We start from the raw sequence: 15,813 nt of genomic DNA, 5'->3' as shown, positions 1-15,813 counted from the left end.
AAAATAAAGCCTACATGTCAAAACAATAAGGTCATTCAGCATTCATGCGCTGTCTTCCCTTCACTGAAAAGACCTCCAAGAAGAGCCGTGCTTCAACACAGGCAGTCAAAAACCAACCGTATGAGAAAGTTACATCCCACACAGCTACCCTACAGGGGTGTACATTTGTAAGGGTTCACATCCCAGAGACCTGCAGTGAAAGTAGTTTTACACTGAGTGTATGTTAAAAAATACCCTTACAACTCTAGAAAAAAAACAACTCTCTGTAATAACAAAAGTTTTCATTCCATGTGCTCTGCATATACCCAGCAGGCAAAGGAAGACTGGAAGCGGACAACACTTCTCATTGTAAGCCGACAAAAGGACTTCATGAGTAACTGCACAATTCTGTTTAATTAAAAATTTGATCACAATTGCCTAAGTTATCCAAAGCTTAAGTAGCATAATGGCACTTGGAACGAGAATATGCTCTTTCCAAATTGCTGAAAATTTAAAGGAAAACTAAGCCAAAACTCCAAGCCGAGAAATCTTTAAGTCAAAAGATCTCTTCAAAATCCTATTTAAAATAAAAATTTTTCAGAGTTCAAAATTACTTCTAATTTCAAAGTCATACTCATTTTACATTTAAAAGAAAACTAAACCTTCTATGGATGGTTTCCCTTCCCATATTTTTGAGATGCTAACTTTGGATCCTACTTTAAATGAGAAAAACACCCCAAACATCTTAAATACTCCTTATATATTGAAACTACATTCTTCAGAGCTCTGGCAAAACAATTCTTTCCAAATGACCTAAGAAATTCACAACAACTGAAAAAAAAAAAACCAAACCATAAGCCTTTCTGATAGAGAAAATTAAGAGTTTCTAGACAGACTACACTAAGAAAAACCAACAAAAAGATCCACCAAACATAACCAACAACTCGAAGAATTTTCAAACAGTGGCAACACTGTTTAGATAAACTTTTTAAAAAATTTGTCTCCTAATACTACCTGGAAAAGAATGAAAGAATTAATAGGAGACAACAATTACTGAATTAATGGAAGATAACTGTTTCTTCAGGCATATGTTGAATACTGTAATTGCTGTACACATATTTTAGATTCCAAGGATTTTGACACTGACAGCCAAAGGGCTGCACAGGTATTTTTGTACTTGAGGGCAGTAAACACTTGAACAACTGTAAAAGCCAGTGCAAATGTCCAGATTTAAATACAATACACACACAGACTCCCAAAACCCAAAATCCAACACCACCACGTTGAAACCTTTACTTTTCCCAACAATTTCAAAAATTAGTAGCAAAACTACTTACAGCATTGGTTTTCATTAGAATAGCAAGAGAAATAGTCCTTGAATTAATGGCTTTCAGGGAATACCTGGAAATTATGGGGAATAGAACCTCCCTATCTGAAACAAAACGTCTGCCTATCACGTCTGCACAAAAGAGGCACTGTGCACTTCAACAACAAGTTCCAGAAGAAAAGTCAGTTTGCTGTCATGCGAGTACGAGCCCTGCTCACCTCTGTGCTGAACTCCACCCCTTGCTACAGGCTTTCAGCAGAAACCTTCATAGGCCTACTTGGTGTAAGGAACCACTAATTAGCCTCTATTGCTGACAACACGGAATTATTTACAAACAAGAGAAGAAAGGGATTTCCCTGTTTTATTAACAGAAAAGCATTTGACCTATCTGAACCAAATATAACTAGACTTGCAATCACAACTTCCAGGTTAGCTCTAAGTCCATCGATTTGCTCCAGACAGGGAAACAAAAAGATGAGCCACTACTGCAGTATGTGTTGGCCTCATCTTTTTCCCCTCTCCACCCACCTAAGTCACTCACAACACTGCCTACCTCTGAGCATTTTCCCCAGCAACTGCACCGTCGCTGCAGCATCTGCTCTTTGCTGAGGCTGTCCGCGTTTCCCACAGGCTCTTCTGTTTCGCTGTCGGTGTCAGAACGCGGATCAAGGTTGGGACCAGCTGTGTCCAAGTCCAGCTGACTCAGTGAGTCTTTCGAAGCAGCGCCTAACAGGGACTCCTTGGAAGAAGAACAGAACAGGGACTCCTTAGAAGAAGAGCGGAACAGGGACTCTTTTACCGGGCTTCGAAACAAAGACTCCGTGGAGGGAACTCGGAGCTGCAGCCTCTGGGCCAAAGACTGAGTGGCACTCAGCTGCAAAAATTCAAAGCAAATAATGACTTTTGCACTGCTTTTAGGCAGACAAACATACTGAAGACCGGGAAACAGACACCTGACCTGGGCAAAGGAACGACTGTTGCCTAACACATGCGTGACACCAAACAGCTACCACGCCCTTAGAAGAATCGTCTCGTGCTGAAAAATCAAGCATGCAACTACCACATGTGGGCAGTTTCAGATAGCAACTAAATCCAATAAGCTACACCTCTGATTTAAACTTCTAAAATAATGTATTTCTGTGTAACCCCTTTAAAAAGTGAAGAACGTGTAATTAAAATAGTTGCATTTACTGTTGTCCCAAGTTTTTTTAGAATATTGTGACACACTTCTTGATGTAGTAAACAGAAGACTGTACTTATCTCAAAGACACAAAAATATTTTCCTATGATTAAGAGAAGAAATTTATTGTAAAAGCCTGTGTACAAGTTCGTTCTAGCATGCCGTCTTAAGCAGTCCTTTTCTTATTTTAAATGGCTTTATGATTTTTACATAAAATGCAATTATTGCTTTATGCGGCTGAAGTACTCACGCTGTTCTAAAACAAAAGGTTCTGTGCTACGGCACCATACGCTGCCAGTGCTACACAAGGGATCTGAAAGCATTACTGCACAATGTTGCCCTCACGACCACGTGTTGGGACGCACGGACTAGGAGTCGCTGCTAATTCCACTCCAGCAAGCTAAACTATTTCTGAGACACATTAAAGAATGACGCCCACCTTTACCACTAGTGACAAATTCTCTGAAGCCTGTCAGCTCTTTTCCTTCAGCTAGGAATTCGCTTTCAGGCCACGCCATATGCCCTGTGCTGGCGGCCTCCACGCGCAGTGAGACGCACCTCAACACAAGCAGCCTGCAGCACGCCATCACATACCGCTAACCTGTCCCTGCAAAAAAGCTCCACGCAGCAGTGCCAACCCTGAACACCAGCTAATGGGATTGCACACAAACACAACACCCTGGTATCCTGACAGGCTGCCTACTGGGCATCCCTCCTCCCGAATGAAGGTACAGATTGGGCACTTACACCAACATAATACAAAGACAACACAGCGGTGAAGAAGGAAACAATTCCCCCTTGTCCTCCCCATACCTGTGGGGAGGCTTGTCCAGGTGGGTATTTCAGCTGTACACTTATCATAACCATCCATGTACCTGCTACACGATTACACCCACAGCTTCTGCTCTGTGGATACGCAGAGAAACAGACAGAAACGTAAATGTAGAAGAGGAATGATTCAGTGTAAAAGGGCCTTAGAAATGCTTGACAGGGAGCAAACTTAAGACGTACAAAAATAACAGAGAAGAGAAGAGAAAGACATCGAGACAGTTAAGGAAGGCAGTGAATTGAGCAGTCACCCAGGTTCAGACAGAGCAAAGAGAGCAAAAACCAGCCGTACAAGAAGTCTGTTTGGATTTTGAAACTGCACTTCGCCTGGCCTGAACAAAACCTGTATTCTGCTCCAGAGCACTGTCTTGTTGCAACTGATTTATTCCTGGTGGATAAACTGCTCTTACTGGGTTTGAAACTAAAGCACTCCTACCTTTTATTCTCGTCTCCATTCCCTGTTCTTTTTCGCTTCCTAACTGGAGAGCTAATAATAAGCTTATCTATCTTCTGCTTTATCATTTCCAAAGCATCTACTCTGCTACTACCGGACTGACAGAGGAAGACCAATACTTTACCAAGAACTACAGACTAACGACAAACCCTGCTTTCAAAAATCACATATTCTGATACCATAAAAATAATTAAAAGAAACCACAAAGGGTTTGTAAATCTAATTGACAAGAATACTTTAATAAAATTTAAGATCTAATTTTAAAACACCAGATTAAGTAGATTTATGGAAAGTAAAGTGTAGCATTCATAATGGAATTTAAAACAAATTTCAGGTGTCACTGATCATCTCCTCAAGAAAACGTGGTGTTAAGAATTCAAGGGCATTGTTCCACTGCAAGAAAACACATCTTTTTTGTAGCAAATCCCAACACCTCAATTTTCTGGTTGGGAACTCAGCGCTTCCTCTGACAAAGCTTACAGAATCACAGAAGTTCCCTGCTTTACCCCACCGGCCTATATTTTCACAATCTCTAAATCAGGGCTTTTTTTGCTTGTTTTTCTTTTTCAAATCAAGCCACTGAGAAAAAGCCACACTACTCAATATTAAAAAAGAGGAGTGCAGATTAACTCCTCAGCTTCCTCTATTGTGCAAGTCATGGTTACCCATCATCTTGACAGTGATTTTAATGATATTTTACGATTGATCATTTAGACTCAGTTTGGTTTGGGGCTTGTTTTTTGTTTTTCGGGTTTTTTTTTCACATTTGATAATGATTATTGGTATGGTTAGAAACATTCACCATGGCTCAGTTCAAGCCTTCAGGCTCATCCACCTCAAGTTACCTGGGCAGTTAACTGGATTCCCCCAACTTTTCAACTAAAAGAGGCATAAAACCCAAAGTTAGTCTCTCTGAATGTTACTTTGGTCCCACTGCCTTGCTGAGTTCAGTTCAGAGGTAAGATTTTCAAGACCTGAAGACAGACTTAAAAGGTTTCCTATTCTGGGGGTCAACCACTACAGCTTAAAGGTCTGTTTTACTCATCTTAAACACTTCATTATTTAACCGAACAATTAGACTATTCATACCTATAAATGCACAGAAAACAGTGAGACTGAGGCAGCAAAAAAAAAAGCTAATCAAGGAAAAAAAGTTAGTTTTTTTTTTTTTTTAAGTTAAAGAACATAGAAAAACTGTTCTCAACTGACCTCTTCCTCTGGTGTTAAAGTGTCTTCACGATTCCCATCTGGGAACAAATAGGTCTTCCTTCTGTTCCGAACTGGTAAACGGGATTCGGAAGGGACCTACACAGAGATCACATATATCCAGAAAAATATTAACAGCAGAACTAATTATTCCGTATCATAATTTACTTCAACAGTTACTAACTGTAACATCTCAGTAAAGTCCAGGCGAGATGTTCCTTTTAAAGAAAACAACCAGCTCCACGTACTGTCTGTGGAAAGTTCTACTTTACTACAAAGTCTCCAGAGCAGACTACATCATGAAGCAGCCACAAGAGCACGTCACAAAATCAGGTAGTTTGATTGTTTCTGACCATGGTCCTTTTACACCAGATTTGAAACACAAGCCTCATAATACTTTAGGAACATAGTACAGTTGCTTCAGGATAAAAGTACTGCAAACTGACAGGGATTGAAGCATTTCCATATGCAATACCATCTGATTCCTTGAAGAAATTAAAAAAAAAACCCAACCCTGACCAAAGAGGAAACACCCCCAATTACAAAATTGAATCTAAACAAAGGGCAGAAGAAGGTGACACATTTTATGTCACTAGGAACTTGTTCCTGTCAGCACTGAACATCTATTCAAACAAATTTCACCTCATGCTGAGTGAGGCTGCAACAAGCCAGACCGAGCCAACTCAAACATAGTTTGCCAGCCTCATATTTCAAAATTCAATCTCTTATGTACAAAGTAACTAATTACCAAGATCTCTCATTACGTATACTGTACAATATAAGCAGAATGAACAAAGTGTTGCCAAAAAAAAAAAAAAAAATTACCCTAAATCCCTTAACGCTTAGTTGCAGAACCATCACTGAGGTGGCATACCTAAAATCTGCCTTGCAAAATGCCCGTCTCACAAGACAGACTTGGATGTTCTGAAACATGATTGACAATCAGACCACTGAAAGGATTACCAAGAGAGACAGGTGTTTGGAGCTTACACTCACTTTATAGCCTAAATCTGTGGGTACGTTTTGTAAAATTTGGATACTAATGATGTAACTCCAGCATCATAGACCCCCTAAGATTATTCCAAAATCAATCATAGTTTGACCAAGTGGACCCAATATTCGCACTTGAAAGTCAAACCCCTCAACTAGTACCGAATAACCATTCCCCATGGAAGCTCTACGTCCTGCTGAAAAATTTCACACCAAACAATTCATACCGACAGCCTACTCTCTCTTACTCCTGCTCCCTAACCTAGCACCAGTGATTTAGAAGAGAGAGCTTCTGGTGCTCACCGTACAGGAGATGAAATATTTCCAGCAGTTCATCACTGCTTTGCTAGTGTTCAGGGAGAGTATGAATCTCTCTCTTCACTCTGGCCTTAGCAGTGCTCCACTACTGCATTGACTTCTTGTCAACTGGCAGCTGAGCAGCACTCTGCCCCTGAGCAGCACTGAGCTCTGCAGCACAGCCACCGAAGAGCTGTGATGTCACACAAGAGTTCCACTGGAAGGGATCCATAGCAACCACCTAGGCCAATGCCTGACCACTTCGGGGGTTTCCAAAGCTAAAGCTTCGCATTAAGGGCATTGTCCAAAGGCCTCCCAAACACTGACAGCCCTGGGACATCAACCACCTCTGCAGGAAGCCTGCTCCAGGGTTTGACCACCCTCCCGGAAAAGAAATGTTTCCTCATGTCAAGTCTGAGCCACCAACCACCCCACCCCCCCACCCGGCAACACCTTTGTAGTGCTCTGATTGGAACCCTCAAAGCTTTAATATGAATAAAATGGGTAATCGGAGCATCTGTCCAGCCTGATTTGATTGCCCTTTTCACTTTTGTATTGACATGCTGTGACTTACAACCACCACCAGATGACAGTGTTCTAGAAGATTACAACGGCCTCTGCAGAGTCGGTCGGGATCAGGAATGCAAACCTGGACCAACAGTGGCGGGAGAGGTTAAAAACACTCAGGTCAGGGAACTGACAAAAGCCAGTTTCTACATCAGCCCTATAATCCTTCCGTGTACAAACTACGGGCTGCTCTAAGTAACTTGTTGGATATCAAACATTACATTTCTTTACCATGTGGCCGACTTCACGGTTCCCTAGCAAAGAGTCTCTTTGCTGGTTGTGTATTTGGATCTTCCCCTGTGGTGCCCAGGTATTGGTCTGATCTCAGCGAAGGGAAAACTGAGCAAAAACGTTCATTACCAGCCCTTGCAATAAAGATAGGGAGTGACTTGAGGGGAAAGTCAGATTGGTGTGTTCAAAATACACAGGGCTGTGAAAAGAGCAAGGGCGCTGTCGGAGAAAGCTGAAGGCCTACAGGCTGCGGTTGTTTGAACTGACAAGACGAGAGGAATTAACTCACTTCGGAGTGAAGAAAAGCTGACGGGCATTGTGCTCTGCACCTTGGGGGAAAGGAACCTCTCTGCTCTAGTGGGAAAGTTGTCCAGAGATCACGTATCGTCCCTCTCTTTCCAAAGGTGCAAAGGGCAAACTCAGGCACTGAAGGCTACTAAGAAACCCTGCAGTAAACTGGCTCACTAGCTAGGACTGCAGGAGGAGGAAAACTACGTGGATTTATTCCACTGCAAGACCAAGAGGCACCTTCTTGTGAATGGGAATACAAGACACGGAGAGATTTAAAAGCGCGTGACAGGATTTGACCCTGCAAGAGTCTCTTATTTTCCCAAAACCAAAATCTTCATTTTATCACTGGCTTGCTAAGTGGCATTTCCTTTCTGCTTTGTCTAGAGTGTCAAAACCTTCCTCCTAACTTCCATTTCGCTGTAATTGTACTTTAAAAGCTCTGGATGCCACAGAAAGGGAGTCGATGCTATAGAACAGCAGATCCTTTATAGCAACGGTGACGCTAGTCACGAGTTTGATTTTAAATGAGCTGGCAGGAGACTCTCACTCAAGTACTTTCATTCTTATTTCTGTAATCACGATATTAAAAACAAAACACACACCCCACCCCACCCCCCCCCCCAAACCAAAACTAAAACCCCCCAAACAAATTCATATGGGCAGGGACCTTGTATCCAAAAAGAGAAAATAACTTGTCCCTGAAGACAGAGCTTCTTCAAGGCAGAGGAGTGTGCTGCTTCCAGGAAGACCTGGGTTCTCTTCCCAGCTCTCCCAGTGCCCTGGTCACCCACCCTGGGCTATTTTGCACCTCAGTGCTGCTACTGGCATTTTAACCCAGAACTTTGATGCTGCCCAATTTCCTACAAACACGGGGTTAGTTTTCCTCTGTGCTTGCCCAACCGCTGACAGGAAGGCCAAAGGAAGGACTGCTTCTTTAGCTGCTTTTCGAGAACACCGAGACACGCACTCACGGAACGCAAGGATCTCCCTCCCTGAGGCGGCGCCGCACTGGGAGGAGCGCGGGCGGTGCCCGCCGGCGGCTGAGCCGCCGCTCCGCTGTCAGGAGGGAGGAGGAGACGCGGAGCGGCCGGAGCCGTAACCGTGGGATCCGCCGCCTCCAACCTCGGCACCAGCGCGGGGGAGCAGCCGGGCTGTCCTGCGCCCCGCCAAGGGGAAGGTGCACCCCACCCGTCCTCTCCCGCGGCGCCCTCCGGGGCGCGGAGGGAGCGTCTGCGGGCAGGGGCGAGCCCCCCCCGCGCCCGGCGGGCGGTCGGCTCCCGCCGCCGGTTTTTTTCCGCCGTTTGCTTCCGTAGACGGCGGCTGGACGCGGAGTTGCTGAAAGCCCCGGCGTTCCGTCTCGAGGGGTACGGCAAATCCGCGCGAAGGCTTGGTGTGCCAGTGCCAGCGACAGGGCTTTGTAAGCATTTGGGCGACGCCGGGCCCGCTGCGGGTGTGACAGTTTCATACACGAGGTTCACACGCTCGTTAGCGCCAGGTCGTTAATGACCTTGCTCGAGCCTTGGGCTTGGGGAAGCTTCTGGCTGCAAAAGGCTCGGCAGCGGCTTCTTGAAACTCTGTGAAAACCTGTCTGCTGCCAAGAAAGTCGCCTTGTTTTCACGTAGCCCGCCCGAAACCTTTTGAGCCGTGTCTGTAAACACGGAGGGCTCTGCACGTTGTTTACAAGCAGAGTGCCGGAGAGGGGACAAGGCAGCGTGTGCCACCGTGGCTGTTACTATCTCTGAAAGCGGGGGGGATGGATGTTCTTGGCCGCTTTAGGTTAAAACCGATAGCTTTAGGCCCTCGGGTGAGGTTTGCGTGCCTGTGTTCGGCCCGGCCCGTGCAGATGCCGCGCGCGGTCGGCAGGGGCTGGCACTCCCTGGCCAGCAACGGCGCCATTTTGAAACCTGCTGCGTTGACGGCGATGCTGTGTGCAGGCTGGAAACGCACGATGCTGTTTGCAAGAAACGCTGAGCCGTGTGGTCCGCCGTACGGCACCACGCCAAGGGGGCTGCATGCCGTCATCACAAACGTCCAGAAGAGCTTTCACTGACATACGCTCCTGCCAGCTTTTCAGTAATCTGAGGAGAAATGCAGGCAGGAAACTGACCAAAAACCCCACCAAGATAATACATCCACAGGAAACAAACGGCTGCTTTCACTCATTTTTTGCTACATGCTTTTTTAAAAAAATAATTGTCTTACAAATTTAGAAGCCAAAAGCCAAATACAGTTTCATAATTTTGTTGAAATAAGAATGAGCAAAACCGCACAGGGTACGCCGGGGAGCCTGCGCTCTGCCACCGACGCACACCCTGTAAACAAACCCACCCCCTTTATAGTCTTTTCCTAATACATATTCATAAGATGGGTGTGTTTAGTCTGCGCAAGCGTAGTGGAGTTTTCTCGAATCTTCTCAGATTCCCTGGTGGTGTTGAGGGGGGGTTCTCTGGTGTTTTCCCACTCCTCTTCCCACCAAAACGAGGGTCCTTCTGGTACTTTTCCATCAAAACAAGGGTCTGCCTGATACAAGGCTCTCTCTGGTAGTTTTTGCGCTAGGCGCGGTAACAACGTAGTCAAGACACCAACATAGCCATTAGATACAATGAGATTACAAAGCCTCGAACCGATTTAAAGATAAAACCACAATAGCTTTTAACATATATACATCATAAAATATTTACAACACATACATTTGTATTAAAGGTCAATATATTTCATCAACACGAATCATCATCACATTTATTACAGAATCAATCACAGAATCAGCTAGGTTGGAAGGGACCTTGAAGATCATCTAGTCCAACTGTTAACCTAGCACTGACCGTTCCCAACTCCACCAGATCCCTCAGCGCTGGGTCAACCCGACTCTTAAACCCCTCCAGGGATGGGGACTCCACCCCTGCCCTGGGCAGCCCATTCCAACGCCCAACAGCCCCTTCTGCACAGAAATCCTTCCTCAGAGCCGGTCTGACCCTGCCCTGGCACAACTTGCATGCCATTCCCTCTTGTCCTGTCGCTTACTACTTGGTTCAAGAGGCTCATCCCCAGCTCTCTGCACCCTCCTCTCCGGGAACTGTAGAGGGCGATGAGGTCTCCCCTCAGCCTCCTCTTCTCCAGACTAAACCCCCCCAGTTCCCTCAGCCGCTCCCCATCAGACCTGTGCTCCAGACCCTGCACCAGCTCCGTTGCCCTTCTCTGGACATGCTCGAGTCATTCAATGTCCCTTTTGTAGTGGGGGGCCCAAAACTGAACCCAGTCATCGAGGGGCGGCCTCACCAGTGCCGAGTACAGGGCTCAGATCCCTTCCCTGTCCCTGCTGGCCACGCTGGTGCTGACACAAGCCAGGATGCCATTGGCCTCCTTGGCCCCCTGGGCACACCGCTGGCTCATTATCAATCCCCCCCAGGTCCCTCTCTGACTGGCAGCTCTCCAGCCACTTCTCCCCAAGCCTGTATCGCTGCTGGGGGTTGTTGTGGCCCAAGGGCAGCCCCCGGCATTTGGCCTCATTGAAACTCCTCCAGTTGGCCTCAGCCCATGGCTCCAGCCTGTCCAGGTCTCTCTGCAGAGCCTCCCTACCCTCGAGCAGATCAACACTCCAACCCAACCTGGTGTCATCTGCAAACTGACTGAGGGGGCACTCGATCCCCTCGTCCAGATCATCAATAAAGAGGTTAAACAGGAGTGGCCCCAACACCGAGCCCTGTGGGACACCACCGCCAACTGGATTTAACTCCGTTCCCCACACCTCTCTGGGCCCAGACATGAGACAGTTTTTTACCCAGCAAAGCGTGCGATTGTCCAAGCCTCGAGCAGCCAGTTTTGCCAGGAGAATGCTGTGGGAAATGGTGTCAAAGGCCTTGCTAAAGTCAAGGTAAATGACATCCACAGCCTTTCCCTCATCCACTAAGCAGGTCGTCCTGTCGTAGAAGGAGATCAGGTTTGTCAGGCAGGACCTGCTTTTCATAAACCCGTGCTGACTGGGCCTGAGCATCTGGTTGTCCCACGTGTGCTGTATGATGGTACTCGGGATGAGCCGCTCCATCAGCTTCCCAGGTACCGAAGTCAAGCTGACAGGCCTGTAATTTCCCAGATCATCCTTCTGACCCTTCTTATAGATGGGCGTCACATTGGCCAACTTCCAGTCACTTGGGATAGTCCTAATCATTTATCAATTTATAATTTATCAATTATCTCCCTGCTGGGATTTTTCTGATTATACTGTAGTATCTTCCCCTTAAGCACGGTCATTAAGAAAAAGCTTTTGCTTCATCATTTCTAGTCAGCAGGGCTAAGAATACACACAAAGATCTTGAGGCACTGAGGTTATTCAGTTGGGAAGAGCTAAAAACCTCGTGAAAATAAACTCTTCCAAGTTCCCGTGCGTGGTGGCAATCCCACCCGCAGGATTTGTTGACAGCCTGGTGCGGTAGTTAGGGATGGGGTTGTTAGGGTCTGGCGGCCGGAAGATATCGCGCTGTACGGAAAGATAGGACCCCTCTCCTGACAGGCAATAACGCTGAGTTTACGACGTAAGCAGACGGAAGTGACGCTGTCGACCCAAGCTGTATAATGCTGTGTTACACACGAATAAACGCCATTTGCCATCCACCACCTTGGTGTCTGTGTGCTGATGGCCCGAGCGGCCTGGGGTTGGTCGCCGTGCCGTTCTTCCCAAGCCAGGTCGTCACGCCTCATGAGGCAACAGCCTGGTGCTGATGCCGAGCATAGTGAGCTGCTGCTAACCCTTCTGGGTGTTAGGGCTAGCCATTTATTTATTTAAAAACACTTCCTGATCTTAGATTTATTTTTTTTTTTTTTTTCTTCTGGTTGCCACAGCTCCATGAAGAAGCTCCATTTACAGCAATCTGGAGTTTTCACTTCTGAGCACCGGATTCTTACAGACACCTACCACTGCTAGCCCAACATCGTTTCCAGACAAAGTGGGATATCTGGAGACGCCCCTCCCCTGTCCACCAACCCTTCAAAAAAAGACAATTTAAAAAAAAGTAAACCACACCAGCAGGTACTATCTGAAGATATTTTTGGTTCTTGCTGTTCCGCTTTTCTTCTTGTCCCTTATCAAAGGACAACGACAGAGATGTGAACTAAGCAGCAGCACCACGAGACATTCTCACCACTGTAGCAGGAAACCCTTTTTGCAGGACGAGGTTGTGAGTCAAGGCACACACCAATATGGTTAACAGTCAAGCTCCAGACTTTATTAGAGAAACAAGTCCTTATGTATTCTTGTACACTCTAAAAATAACAGCAAATCCGTGTGTTCCTCTCGCGCACGCTCATTTCAAAAAGCGGTTCCTCTCAGCACTTTCGACAAGGAGTACTTCTCGTGCGCAGCCGGTAGGTAAGCTTCTGCTTTGTTATTTTAATGATTCCCTTCGTATCTGTTTTACATTGTCAGCGCCGCAGAAGCTTTACGACCCGGCATACGCTCCCACACATCAGCATTTCTTCAGAATAGGTGTAGCCATGACTAGAAGAAAGAACAGTTAGAAAAAATAAGCAAATGCTGCTTTATTATTTTAATATTAAATGCTTCTAAGTTGCTCCTAATGGTGACACTGTTGTTTATTGATGTGAATAGGAGATGGAAGGATTTCAGATAGGTCAAATTGTCAAATTATTAACCGATTTCGAGCAAGTAAGTCCATTCCAGTAGCTGCAAAACTGTTGAGAAACTATGATGAGAAGAAAAGAACCTGCAGCAAAACAGTCAGGAGTCTCACTGGAAATAGTCTACCACATCGCTGCAGGTTAATCCAATGAAAAAAAGAGTTGGCCTTTCTGCACAAGGCCTATCACCAAAAGGGAAGTGATGAAATAAAACTTTGGGGCGAGCAAAAAGCCTCCTCTACCAGGAAAATATTTACTGCTTTTACAATGAAGTCAGCATCATCTTCATTTCCTAAGTTCTATACATGCAAGAATCTTCTCCCGTCTGCTGACTATCAACTGACACGCGTCACAAAAATACTCGAGGTAAAGAAAGAAGCTACAGTCCAAGAATGAGGTCTGAACAGCTTCTGTGCATATGAAGTTATGGAAGTGTACCAGGCAACTGCTGACATTAAGGCCAAAATCAAGCCCTTCTGTGACACGCTTCAATTACAGCTGAGAATGACGGAACTTTTTACACCAGCGGTACAGACCGCACGGCAAGAACTTCAGTTTCAAACATGCTTTCTGCAACAGTGCTGTAAATAGCTTTGTCCTATCATAACAACAATGATTTTCAACAGAGGGCTAGAAAAAACCGTTGCCGATTTAGTCAAGAGGCGATCAAGGCTAGGAGACAGACAGCCCAACCTCTGCTGCTTTCTGAGTGCAATAAAGCACATCCGCTGTTGTATGCAGAGGTTTAAGAGAACGCAACATAAAGGAGACACCGTGGCTGCTTGCTAAGAGGAATGGATTGTTTTCCTTTGAAACAGATGTTATTTTGTAGGGGGCCACCTCTGCATGACTGCAAGAGAGGGAGACAGCCTGTCAGCTGCACTGTGGTACCTGGCAGTGGCGACAGCCTAAACGAATCCGTGTTGCGGTGGCGGTGGTGCCGGCCAGCCGCTGCATTTCAGCCCACTGCTAGCGATCGCTTCAGACACGCTGCAGATTCCTGGCAACTGTGCAAAGCTTTTCAGTTGCAAAGGACGAAAAGGAAAGTTGGGCTGACTCTAGGCTGTAGAATTCACCTGAAGAGTTTATTACATTTCCCACAGCACTAATGACTCAAATTAATAAACCTTATCGGGCAGTGCAGAGAGTTTTAACGGTGTACGTCCATATCCTGCTGCCCTCTCAACCACTAGTGCTTGTGAGTTGTTTGGCCTGGCTACTCTGCTCTGATGCAGCTTGCACCCTTAGGCCTAAATCAGCTGCTGCTTGTCTGTACCACTGCAATTAGAGTTCCAGAGTCATAAGGAAAGTAGCTTAACACAACCTGAGAAAAGGCACAATGAACTGAGAGCATAAAGCTCCCCAAGTTGTTCTCCCTCATCTTTCTGCTCCAGTTTCTCTCGATACCAAGCCAGAGCTCCAGTTCAGAAAGGGACTGATGTTTACATGCAATCACATCCCAATTGCTCTACAGAGAATCTTTCCTTCATCAACCTTTTTAAAAATAATCCATTCTCATATTTATAAGATGTAATGATTTTTTTCAAGCAGTACAGTATGTCTCCCATCAATCTGACATGTGCCTGTCCAAAAAAGGAGCTCAGAGGAGCTACTCTCTTAATAACGTAGGTAACTCTGTGCACATCTACTACTTACAGATGAGATGGCTACAGTCAGATCACAATAACTTAGATTAAGAAATTACAAAGATTAATTATTAGATTAAGAAATTAGAAAGGACTGCTGTGTGAAACCCAAGACTTTTTTGATCAGGACATGCAGCGCTCTGAATGACAGTATCCTTAACAACCAAAGGGCTTGGAGCCTGCAGAAAACCTCACTGTATGTTCTAGACAAAACTTAAGATGAAGGACCAAAACCTGCTGGATGAATTCAAGTCTCTTTGGTGTCAGAAGTTGTGAATATCTGTTTTAGGAAGACCACGTTTCGAGTATCAAAAAGCTGAAGGGACTGAAAAATAACGTTCATCTCTCTAACCTCTCTTTTGGCCAACAGAGAACTCAAAATGTTTCCTAAGTATTGCTCTAGCTTGCCAAAACAAAACAACCACAAAGTGCCATCTTTCTACCTGAAGGTCAGAGAAAGAGAGCATTAAGAGAAATTCCTGTCCGGGATGCATGAAACTTACTGGAGCTGCAGTATTACCAGCATTTCTATCATTTTAAAAGTGTTTTGAATATTTAAGATGGCAAGACTCTCAAGCCTGCTAAGTGTGCAGGAACATGCTGAAATATTTAACACTTTCCTCAGAATTGATACTTCAAGACGAAATGGTAAAGAATTTTGTTGATGTTGTTTCGATGAATCAACGGGACTTGAACGTAACTACTTCAATTGAAATGTAAGAATGTTCAAACTTGTATTTTATTCTGTTTCTGCCAGTGCTAAACAAATACATATGCAAGGCCAGCAAGAGAAACAGAATGCAATTCCTCCTCTCAGTTTAATTCCTGAATATTGTACTAAGCCGACCCACAAAGAGGGGGATCACAATGTTCACTCCAGATACAATGTAGAGAGAACTATTACTGCAGGTTTTCTCTCAATAAAAAATCGCTACTATACATAAAATCCCAACAATAACACCAAAGAAATGTTTATGTTCATATATTCTTTGTGTTTGCATCTGCTTCTCAAACCCAAATTCACCCGTCTGGTAAATACTGAGCAACTGTCACACAGTAAGAAAATGTATTGAAACTGGGAAAAAACCCAACCAAACAAAACCTAAGTGAAGCGCTTCAGACTCTTGTTTTTAACGTGTCCTGGCCTAGAGTGATCCTCACATATTTTGATGTTTTTTCAGTACAA

The 15,813-nt window shown here is 45.1% G+C and overlaps 1 long non-coding RNA gene across 1 annotated transcript; it reads right to left on the bottom strand.

Annotated features, from left to right (window-relative positions):
* Positions 1–1,754: 1,754 nt before the first annotated feature.
* On the bottom strand, positions 1,755–6,909 carry LOC141958211 (uncharacterized). The gene is made up of 3 exons (XR_012633246.1): positions 6,836–6,909; positions 4,978–5,073; positions 1,755–2,045 (listed from the first exon to the last, which is right to left on the bottom strand). It is a non-coding gene; the product is annotated as an uncharacterized LOC141958211 (long non-coding RNA).
* Between the last annotated feature and the right edge of the window lie 8,904 nt (positions 6,910–15,813).

Source organism: Athene noctua, chromosome 2 (genome assembly GCF_965140245.1).
Source record: "Athene noctua chromosome 2, bAthNoc1.hap1.1, whole genome shotgun sequence".
NCBI lineage: Eukaryota > Metazoa > Chordata > Aves > Strigiformes > Strigidae > Athene > Athene noctua.
Note: the sequence above shows the minus strand (reverse complement) of the source record. Positions and strands in the feature narration are given on the sequence as shown.